The sequence below is a fragment of the Condylura cristata genome, unplaced genomic scaffold, assembly GCF_000260355.1.
Source record: "Condylura cristata isolate star-nosed mole 26May11 unplaced genomic scaffold, ConCri1.0 scaffold00012, whole genome shotgun sequence".
NCBI lineage: Eukaryota > Metazoa > Chordata > Mammalia > Eulipotyphla > Talpidae > Condylura > Condylura cristata.
In genome coordinates, this window is record NW_004567113.1 from 29537096 (window position 1) to 29547671 (window position 10576).

The 10576-nt window shown below is 37.8% G+C and overlaps 1 protein-coding gene across 1 annotated transcript in view; it reads right to left on the bottom strand.

Annotated features, from left to right (window-relative positions):
• Positions 1–7683, bottom strand: part of KIAA1211 (KIAA1211 ortholog) — a 125243-nt gene extending 117560 nt beyond the window's left edge. Inside the window, exon 1 of the mRNA XM_012724220.1 lies at positions 7553–7683. The gene's annotated coding sequence lies outside the window, so the exon portion shown is untranslated. The remainder of the gene's footprint in view (positions 1–7552) is intronic.
• Positions 7684–10576: the final 2893 nt, after the last annotated feature.

Sequence of the window (10576 nt, forward strand, 5' to 3'; positions counted from 1 at the left end):
TCCGGGGCAGGCGGGAATCGAACTCATGCGGAAGTGGCTTTAGCTTCTTAGTGCAGTGCTTTAACCCGCTGCGCCACCAGGGAGGGCCAATATTTGAATATTTTTAAAGTCAAGGGTCTATGTAGCACAATATCCAGTAGGTTGGAGAAAAGGTACCACAGAACACTGAAACATTTGATCAGTGTGACTCTTTAGATAGATTCTGTACAGCCTTACTAGAGAGGGTCTCTATCAAGAAGTGGAAGAAAATGTACTAGGGACACAACGGTACACACTAGAATTTTGTTTTCCTCTGTGAATACAGGTGATAGCCTTTTCTTACTTTCCATAGTACCTTCCTAACAGGACTTTCAGAGTGATCCTTCCGGAGTGAGCAATCCCAACATTATTATAGTAATAATGATACAAAAGAATAGTTACTGTAATAGTAATAACTGCATCACATATACAACACACAATAACATACAACCCACACACAGGGCAGGTAGGTTGGGAAAATTTCAGAGAGAAAACTGTTTCAGACTAGATGTGAAGTTAGATCTTTGCCAGTTGTTAAATCTTTGCCAGGAGAAAAGAGCATTTAAAAGTTTGGGGGAACAAGAATGAAAACTTGTGTTTCTCGGAGCTTCACAAAACAACATGGCAAAGAAGCTGTAACCAAAGATCTGTGCTGGATTAGTTCTCTTTCATCAGTCACCAAGATTAGAATCCAGCCAGTACCCATCAGGGCTGACTGATGCTGGGGCCGGCTCCACCCTGGGGGAGGCGGCCTTTGCTGCCATGGTGTGAGTCACCTGTGGACATGCACAGCTGACGGGTCACCATAAAGATAGAGTCACTCTTTTCCCCTAGAACAGATCTCAATGGACAAGTTGGGGCTCTTATGCAAGGAATCGTTGTCTTTTACAAAATACTATTAAAGTCATTGCCAGTTGGGCTGAAAGGATTCCACTTCCTTAAAAATGTCTTTTTCGGGGAAGGGAGGGAAATGCACGGGACTATGGTGGTGGCACAGGGGTGATTTGGTGATGGGAAACCCGTGGGGATTACAATTGAGATGAAAAAAAAAATGTGCAAAATGATGTAAAAATAAACTTTTTAATAAAAAAAAAAAAGTCTTTTTCCATGAATAACTGGCAGAGTACAAACAAGTTCTACCTTTACCCGAGGCAGCAAGAACTTACTGAAGGATCTTTGTTCTTTTCTTTTGGGGAAATTATTTTTTTAAAGAAATGAATTCAGTTATAAAATTTTTCTGTAAAGGCCAAAAAAATTAGAGAAAGAGCCCTATTACACAAGCTGAAGGAACACAAAAACTTTATTGTAGCTTTATTAAAAAGCTTTATTAAAAAGCTACACCTATATTTTATATAGGACCCAAATATTTTAAAGAACATATTTCTACTGTAGGAACCACTGAGACGACAGGGCATTTGAGACTTCTGCTTGATCTGTGGAAAAGAGATTCTTATGCCAGCAACAAAACTTAGAGTTCTTCATGTGAACAGTTAAGGACCCCAATAATGCACACCTGCAAGCCTACTTATTTATAACTCATCTCATTCCATGAGGATTTGGGTGACTTTTAGCTAATCCATGTGTAATCCAATAACAGCATGATATTAAGAATTACTTAAATCTGGCTAGGGAAAACACTCAGTGAGAGTAAAAATTCAAGGCCAATGAAATTAAAGAGATGACTCTGCACATCATAATTAAACTACAAGTTTGCCACTGGGGCTGCACGCAGTGAAAATGAAAAGAGTGTGTGTCAGAATAAGCAACCAGCTCTTGACAGACAGGGGTCAACTAAAAACAAGAATAAGAGAGCTGACAAATGGGATAAAAGTGAGTGTTTCAAAGAAAAAGCCCAATGAAATGCACATACTCAGAAACTAGGAATGTTTGTGGGTATAAATGTTTATAATATACTTATATTATAAAGGAATATTTATGTCATTCTATTAGGAATAAGAAAAGAAAATAATAGTAAGGGAAGTTCCAAGCACACTTACTAGGGAAAGACTTTTCCCTCTTTCCTATAAGAAGGAGGCAAGCTTCAGAGACTAAACTTACTGACACAGCAAAACAAACATGGAGCAAAGGGTAAGTGCAGTAGAAGGTGTAGAGGACGACAAAAAGAATGTGCTGTTAGTGGTAACTAAGCTGGATTTACCGGGAAGCCTAAAAGTACCCAGTCACTTGCAGTCACTGCTCCGCTTCCGAGCAAAGGTTAAAGAGTGACAGAGACAAAGGTAAGAAGAGTGACAGGCCTGAGAGACTTCCAGTCATTCTAGATCTCAGATAAAATGAACTTTGGAGCGGATCTGGGAATAGAAGGAATAAAGGGCAAGAGAGCTGAGCACAAGATGCTGAAAGGTGTTAAAGTACACTCTGCTAAAAAACAGAAAAAAAATGATTCTGTCTTCTGATGACCAAGCTTCCATAAATACACATAGTAAAACAAAATTAACAAGTTTAGAGTAATCCACTAAAGACTATTGAAAAGTATATCGAATGTGTCCTTCTGAGGCTTACTTTAAAAAAAGAACCTGAATACCAATCTGCACTTAATTTCATTATTTTCACTTCAAAATCATTATGCAGATCAGAAAATATTAAAAAGGAATCAAAAAATTTAAATATGTGGGGACAGGTATGGTCTTTTTCATATATGTGTATGTACTTACAGGTGCGCAAAAAATGCAGAACAACCCGGTGTTTTCCCCTACGTAGGAATTTTCGTATTTGCTGTATTCCCAGGGATGTAAACACTTGTTCTATATGTCAGTCATCGTTAGCACTGCAGCATTTTTCTTTTCTCCCATAGTCACTGCTTCATTTTCAAGCACACCTTTTGAGGTAAGCCAGAGGTTCAGGAGCTGTGATATAAACTAAAACTGAGCAGACACGCCTCAACATTACTCTCAGTATCTCATCTTTCTTTATATATTCAAGAACAAAGAAATCATTCCAAGCTTTCCAGTACAAGGTTTAAAGAGGATTACTTTTCTTGTCTACATCCTTGCCTCTGGAGAGGCAGTAAAAAAAAAGGAAAGAACAAGTCTTCTTTCCTAAGTAGTCATGAAAATGACAGACAGATACACACACATACAGAAAGAGAGAAAAGAGAGAAACTGTACTTTCAGATTTTAGAGGCATGATGATAATTATTATGACATGATGATTATTAAATATTGTAGCTATTTTACAAGTCAAGTATCATAGAAGTGATTTTGCCACTTAAAGATATTTGTAATTGAGTATATGGAAACACCTTATGATGAACAAAAATTTCCAAAAGACTTTTTCTGGCTTAATTTGGACACACCAATATACAGATGACAACTTTATTAACACACTTCCTCATGTGATCAGTAGGCCTTTCATCAGAAGAATTATTATACAGACTGGCCTAATTCTGAGACCTACTAAAGGTACACTTACTACTGGAGGCTGTAATAATAAAAGTTTTTTAAAAGTTATAGAGAAAAAGGAAGATATCTTCAGGAAAGAATGGAAAACAGGAATCATCAAATGTGTTTTCTTTGTTGACTAAAAGAGACAAAGTTGTTTCCGTTTTCTAGGTCAAAAGGTTTGAAATTAGAAGAGGCATTTCTTCTTTTCAATAGGATCAAGCCTTTTCAGATCTTACATTTCAGACTCTTCTGATTAGAGGATGATACACTGTACTTTAGCAACACAGAGTTCAGAAGCAATCACACAGCATAGGACAGTTAATAGATAAAGCCTGGATTTAGAATCAGAGAACTGAAAGTATTAGTGGCTTAATATTCCTTCCTCACCCCACCTATTTCTTAAATCAGTGAAGAAACCTTTATATTATAATGTCAGCATAAGTCACCAAGGCCAATGCAGGCTAGCTGAGGGTCACTGTCACCTTAACCTAGATTAGATGTCAAGCTTTAGGCATAATGCAAAAGCTTTCCATTAAAGTTTCGTGGAAAAGTGATCTTATTTAATTTATTGCCTTGATTCTTAAATTGAATATCAAATCAGGCTGTCTGAAATCACCACACTATTTAAATCCATTCGCTTGTTTCAATTTTTTTCAACCTTTAATGAATTCCGTTACCTGAATTCTGGCCATGATAAAGTAAGAGGGACCAGGCAGCTCTCTTGCCTAAAGGTGTTTTTTTTTTTTTTTTGCCAACCTTCTCCCTTTGCAAAGCAGCAGAGACAGTTCTCCCCAGGCTGCCCTGTGACTACACAGGAGTCTCTTTGATAAGACTTTGTCAGGGGCAGCTCTTCCTGCCTGCTTGTATCTGTGCAAGTGTACTTTACTTTCCTTCTCTTGTTACAATAAAACTGCCCTTTAGCATATTAAAAAAAAAGTAAGAGGGACAAGATTTGCCTTCTTAGCTTTAAACAACAAAACAAACTGGACAAAATATATGAAGACAAGGTTTTTCAGTCTCTAGACAGAAGTCACTGGAAAATAGTGATCCTTGGGAAAGAGGAAATAAAGACCAACAATTGCCCCAGTTATTAGTTGGAGAACCACTGCCTATAATGCAGGAGGAAGGAGATCCAGGGCTGCCCCCAGACATCACTGAGATGAGTAGGTAGAGCAGAGAGTTAAGGGAAACCAAAGCAGCTGAAACTGAGGGGCAGGGTAGTAATGAGGCAAGAACCATACATACAGGGAGGTTAGTAGAGCCACAGAGGATTACTCTTCAGTCTTTAGCCGACTACTGACCAATATACCAGGTGAGGAAACTACCAAATCCCTGGAGTAGAGAACACAGGACTATTAATAGTTCATGTTCCCACCAGTCAGAATGGAAAGACCTCCTTGAACATGAACAAGGAATACAACACTCAGGTGGGTGTGGCCTGAGTAATGGGAACACTTGAGTGCTAGACTAAAGGTTTCATGAGTTCACTGGAAAGGGTCAATTGAAAAATATGAACAATCAATTATTTCCCAAAAAAGTCAAACTGTCCCCCAGATACCTGCATCCTGGTACAAAATCCAAAACAATTTCAAAGAATTAAAAAGGTAAAACTCACAAGGCCTAGCACCCAATAAAAATTTCAGGCATGCAAAAACTATGGCCAATAATGAGAACAAAAAATCAGTAATAGAAACACGTAGAAGGCTCTCTTCAGCTGCACACTTGACAGACAGCCCCTCTTCTTGGGCAGTGGCAGCCATGCCCTCCAGACAGCAGGGTGAACCTGCTTTTAACTCTAGAAAAATGGATATCGTTGCTATCACTGACTCCTTCACTGACTACAACCACATGGGCTTCATGTTCCAGTATGAATCCACACTAAATGTGCACATTTAATGGCACAGTCAATGATGAGAACTGAAAGCTTGCCACCAGTGGAAAGTCCATCTCCACCTTATAGGAGCGAGACCTCGCCAACATCAGAAGGAGTGATTCTGGTGCTGAGTATGCTGTAGCAGCCACTGGTGTATTCATTACCTTAGAGCAGACTGGGGCTTATTTGATTGGTAGGGCAAAAACGGTCATCCTATCTGCTATGCTCCCATGCTTTGATGGGTGCCAGGAGTGTCTCCTGAATCACCATCAGCTTGGACCCCTTGGCCAAGGTCATCCAAATAATTTTGGCATTGTGGAGGGACTCAAGACCACAGAAGACTGTGGTGTGCCTATGGGAAGCTGTGGTGGGATGGCTAATGGGCTCTCAAGATATCATCCCCCCGCCTTCTGTTGGCACTACCTAGGCTAGGTCAACCCTGAGATGTATAGAACCCTCTCTGGCATGGCCTTCCATGTCCTCACCCCGAACATGTAGGTTGTGGAATCTGATCTGCTACCTGGTGAAAGCTGCCAAATAGGACACCAAGAAGGTAGCCAGACAGACATCACAGGACACGCTGAAGGGCATCCTGGGATACTACGAGGATCAGATTGTCTCCTGCAATTTTAACAGTGACACCCACTTCTTCACCTTCAATGCTGGGCTGGCACTGCCCTCAATGATCTCTTTGTCAATCTCATTTCCTGGTTTGACAAAGAATTTGGCTACAGCAACAGGATGGTAGATGTCATAGTCCACACGAGCTTCAAAAAGTAAAAGCCCCCTGAACTACCTCATGGATTGGAAGAGCCAATATTCAAATTTTCTCCAAACAGATCTAGTGATTACTTGTAGTCACAATGAAAATCCAAAATTCTTACAAATATTTTCTTATACAAATGAGAAAATGATTCTAAAATGTTTGTAGAAATGCAAAGAACATGAGTCAAAACAATTTGAACAACAACAAAAACAAGTTGAAGGATTTAAACCATGTATTTTCAAGACTTTATTGTAAAGCTACACTAGTCAAAATAGTGTAGTACTGATATAAAGATAGACCTAAAGATGAAATTTAACAGAATAGGGAAACCAGAAATAGACCCATACATATGTCAACTGACTTTGGAGAAAGACATAAGGACAATTCAAATAGGCTGTGTATAAATAAATAAATATTCCTTTCACAAACCTTAACTTACACCATAAATAAAAACTTAAACTGAAATGAATCACAACCTGAATGTAAGAACTAAAAATATAAACCTTCTAGAAGAAAACACAGAAGGAAAACTGTTATCTCAGATGAAGTAAATACTCTCAATAGGCCATGAATGACACAAACTATGAAAAAAACATACTGTAGACTTCAAAACTAAAAACATTTGCTTTTCAAAACATATTAAGGAATGAAAAGACAAACCATAAAGTATTCACAGAATCATTGTCTAATAAATTACTTATATCCAGAATGCAAAATGAACTCTTGCAACTCAATAATAAGAAAATAAAATCCCTAATAAGAAAGTGAGCCAAGGGGAGAGAGAAGGGTCAAACAAGGGAAGGAAGAGCACAGAGACTATGGTGATGGATCATGGGTGCTGTAATGGTGAGAGAACCATACCTGAGAGGAGAAATCAAATACCATCCAAAAATTAATAATGATGTATGAAAATAAATACAAAAAACTAAAAATTTAAAAAGAAAGAGTGTAAAAGATCTGAGCAAATACTTTAGAAGGAAGATACTAGATGGTAGAAAGTACATAAAAGATGTCCAAAGTTATTAGTAGTACAGTTAAAACCACCATACATACCCTCTTTACAGGATAAAAGTAAAAAGACTGATAATAGTAAGTATTGGTAAGGATGTGGATCAGTTAACTGCAAATCTCATATACAAATAGTGAAAATGCACTTTAGAAAGTTTATCAGAACTTAATTGCATACCTACCATACAATTTAGTCATTTCACTGCTATGTATTTATCCAAGACAAATGAAAGCACAAGTCTACACAAAGACTTGTATATGTGTATTCATGGCAGCTTTAATTTAATAGGCCAAGCTGGAAATATTCCAAATTTCCAATAGTGTGAGAGTAAACAAAACAATATGCCCATTCAATAGAATGCTACTTGGCAATAAAATGAACAAACCCTTGCTTTGCAGAATGACATGGATAAATTTCAAAATCATTATGTTGAGAGAACTAAATGTATAATCCATTTACATAAAATTCTACAGAATGCAAATTACCTTTTGCTGACTGAAAGCATATCAGTTGTTGTCTTGGGGTAGGGGAAGAAAGGCTGGATCTCACAGGAGCGAGAAATCTTTGCAGAATGAAATGTTCTTTATCTTGATTGTGGAAATGGTATTCTTCTTACTTCCCTAAGACAGCAAAATACAGTTCAGATGTACTGATTGTCGATTCTCATCAAACTAGACGTTGAATATGTGCAGCTTATTGCATGTCAATTTTATTCCAATACAACTGTTAAAAAGTAACTGCCCCATCTTCTTGATCCAGTCATGTATTTTTGGGCATTTGGGTTAATTCCACAGCTCCCTATTGTAAATAGTGCAGCAATAAACAAAGGGGTACAGGTATCCTTTTGAATTAATGTTTTTGTGTCCTTTGGGTAGATGGCTAGGAGTGGAATTGCTGGATCATATGAAAACTCCATTTTCAGCAATTTGGGAAACCTCCAAACAGCTTTCCATACTGTTTGTACCAGTTTGCATTCCCACAGCAATGTAAAAAAGTTCCTTTTTCTCTGTTGTACATATATACTATGGAATAGTACTCAGCAATAAAATAAATAAATAAACTCGTACCATTTGCAGCAACATGATAGAGCTGAAATGGATCATGCTTAGTGAAATAATCCAGAAAGAAAAGAAAAATACTGGATGGTTTCGCTCACAGCAGTTTAAGGGATTAGGAAAAAGAAGAAGGCAATTGAAATAAAGTAAAAATGAAAATCAACAAATAACTATAAGCTAGAGAGATTCTACGGAGATGGAGAGGGGAACAGGATCAAAATTGGGGCGGGAAGAGCACAGGGGACTGTGGTGATGGCACACAGGCGAACTGGTGGTGAAAAATTCACTGAGATTACAACCAAGGTGAAAACAATGTACAAAATGAAGACTGATGTAATGTGTGTGTGTAAAAAAAAAAAGTCACAAAACAGAAAAACAGAAGAAAAAAGAAAATGCCCCAAGCAAGCAACTGTTTACAGGTCCTTTAACCTGGCATTTTACATCTGTATCCCCAATCTACTCAACACCTTTTAAAAGAACAGGGGTTTGTTATCACAGTTTGGGCACAGACCCATGGAGTACTATTTGCAATAGGATGTATATTTCCCTCTATCAAAAAATGTAGGTGGAGGCAGATTCAGAAAATAATAGAGTAGATACTTAGTCAACACTAATTGGAGGGTAGAAAGGGCAGTGGAAGTGGATATTTGAGATTTCCTTTGCTTTCTTTTACGCCACCTGGAATCGCTCTGGAGTACCTGAAGTCAACCTGTCTTTCTTTGCCAAAGAATGGCCTGTTTTAAGAAACTGCTTGAGTTGCCACATGGCTTTTAGCAAAACATAAAGCAGCCTGTTTTCTATTGATGTTGTACGTGCTCTTAGGAAAGAAAAGCCATGTGAATCTGTTCCTTCCATCTGAATTACAGACACAGCTCAAGTTCTACCCAGAAAATCAGCCTTCCCTGGTCACGCCAGAACCTGCTCACACTTCTTCCCCCCTGCCCTCTGACCTGTTTATATCACTGTTTCATTACAATTATCCATTTTCTTACTTAGCCCAGGGGGATTTCTTCTATTCATCTCCCCAAATTTCCAGCTTTGCCTGTAATGTGAGAACTTCTATACACAGGCAGAAACTTTATAATAAGGGCAAATAATAAGGAAGTTTTCACTTTACCAATATTTATACTTCCTCCCCTTAAGAAACATAAACAGAGACTTATTTACAGACCTTGCAGAAATTTGCTCCTCCCCTTCCCTGCCTAAGGCCTCTCCCACTGCCTAGCTCTGCTAGATCTTCAATCAGGCCAAGCACCCTAAATCATGTTGGTGTTCTGTGTTTGGGTTTATACTGACTAATACATATCTGAAACTTGAAAAAAAAAAAAGGCATAAGCAATCTGGTGGGGAGAAGGTCACCACTGAGGCATGACTCAACTTGCAGCTAGACCCTTCTCTCAGAGAAATTGCCATAAGCAGAGCACATCCTCCTTTTGAAGTCAGCTTGTCATCCCAGCTGTGCTGCCTCCAACAGAGGAGACACTGAAAATGAGGAGGAACCAAGCCACATTCCTGAATCCAGCCTGATCAACAACACGCTACTAACACCCCATCGCCCAGCGTGCATGAGGGGTGTGCTCAGTCCACTGTCAGAATGCCTTTTCCTCTCTTTAAGAATTAAAATGCCTCCCCTTCTTGCTGACTTACTTGAGGGGAGTTTTGTAACTTCCAAGGTCCTGTTAGTCACTCTCAAGTCTTTATTCTACAGTATTATTTTTGTATGCTTTTAGCAATATTTTTTCTGTTTGGCAATCTAGTAAATTGTATCTCTCTTTCGACACATAAATTATAAGCTTTTTAAGAGACAAAGCTATATTACACTTATCACCGCATCAGTCTATTTAATATTTATATACTTAATATTTTATGTAATAATTATATAGTACTAATATAGTATTCTATTTGTATGTATACAAAGTATACATACAATGTATACTTACATGTACAAATTATTATAATAATACTAATGCTTATATATTTAATTTGGACCTTTTAAATTTCTTGTTTTTCTCTTTGTTTTTAGGCAAACTGTAAATTCAACATAGCAGGGAGTCACTTTTCATTAGTGTAATATCTTGTACCCTGGCACAGAGCTCTACATGGAATAAATGCTCTGTAAACATTTGTTGAACTAAATTGTATCTTCTCTTGCACATTTATCCATGCCTAATAAATATTTGTTGAATGACTGATGAGTCAATGATAGGGAAAATATGAGATGTGGAAGATGAATCTAAACCAAAGTGTCATCTTATTTACCTCCAGAATAGCTAAACACCAAGTGTCATAAACAACAAATATACACTTCCTTTGAAGATAACACTGAAACTATAAAAAAAAAGGTTCAACTGTGAAAATGATTCCTTGACCCGCACTACACATGTCCTATGGAGTTTTCATGTCTACAAATTGTTTATCTATTTAGTGTATTCAATACAATTTATATCATTACTG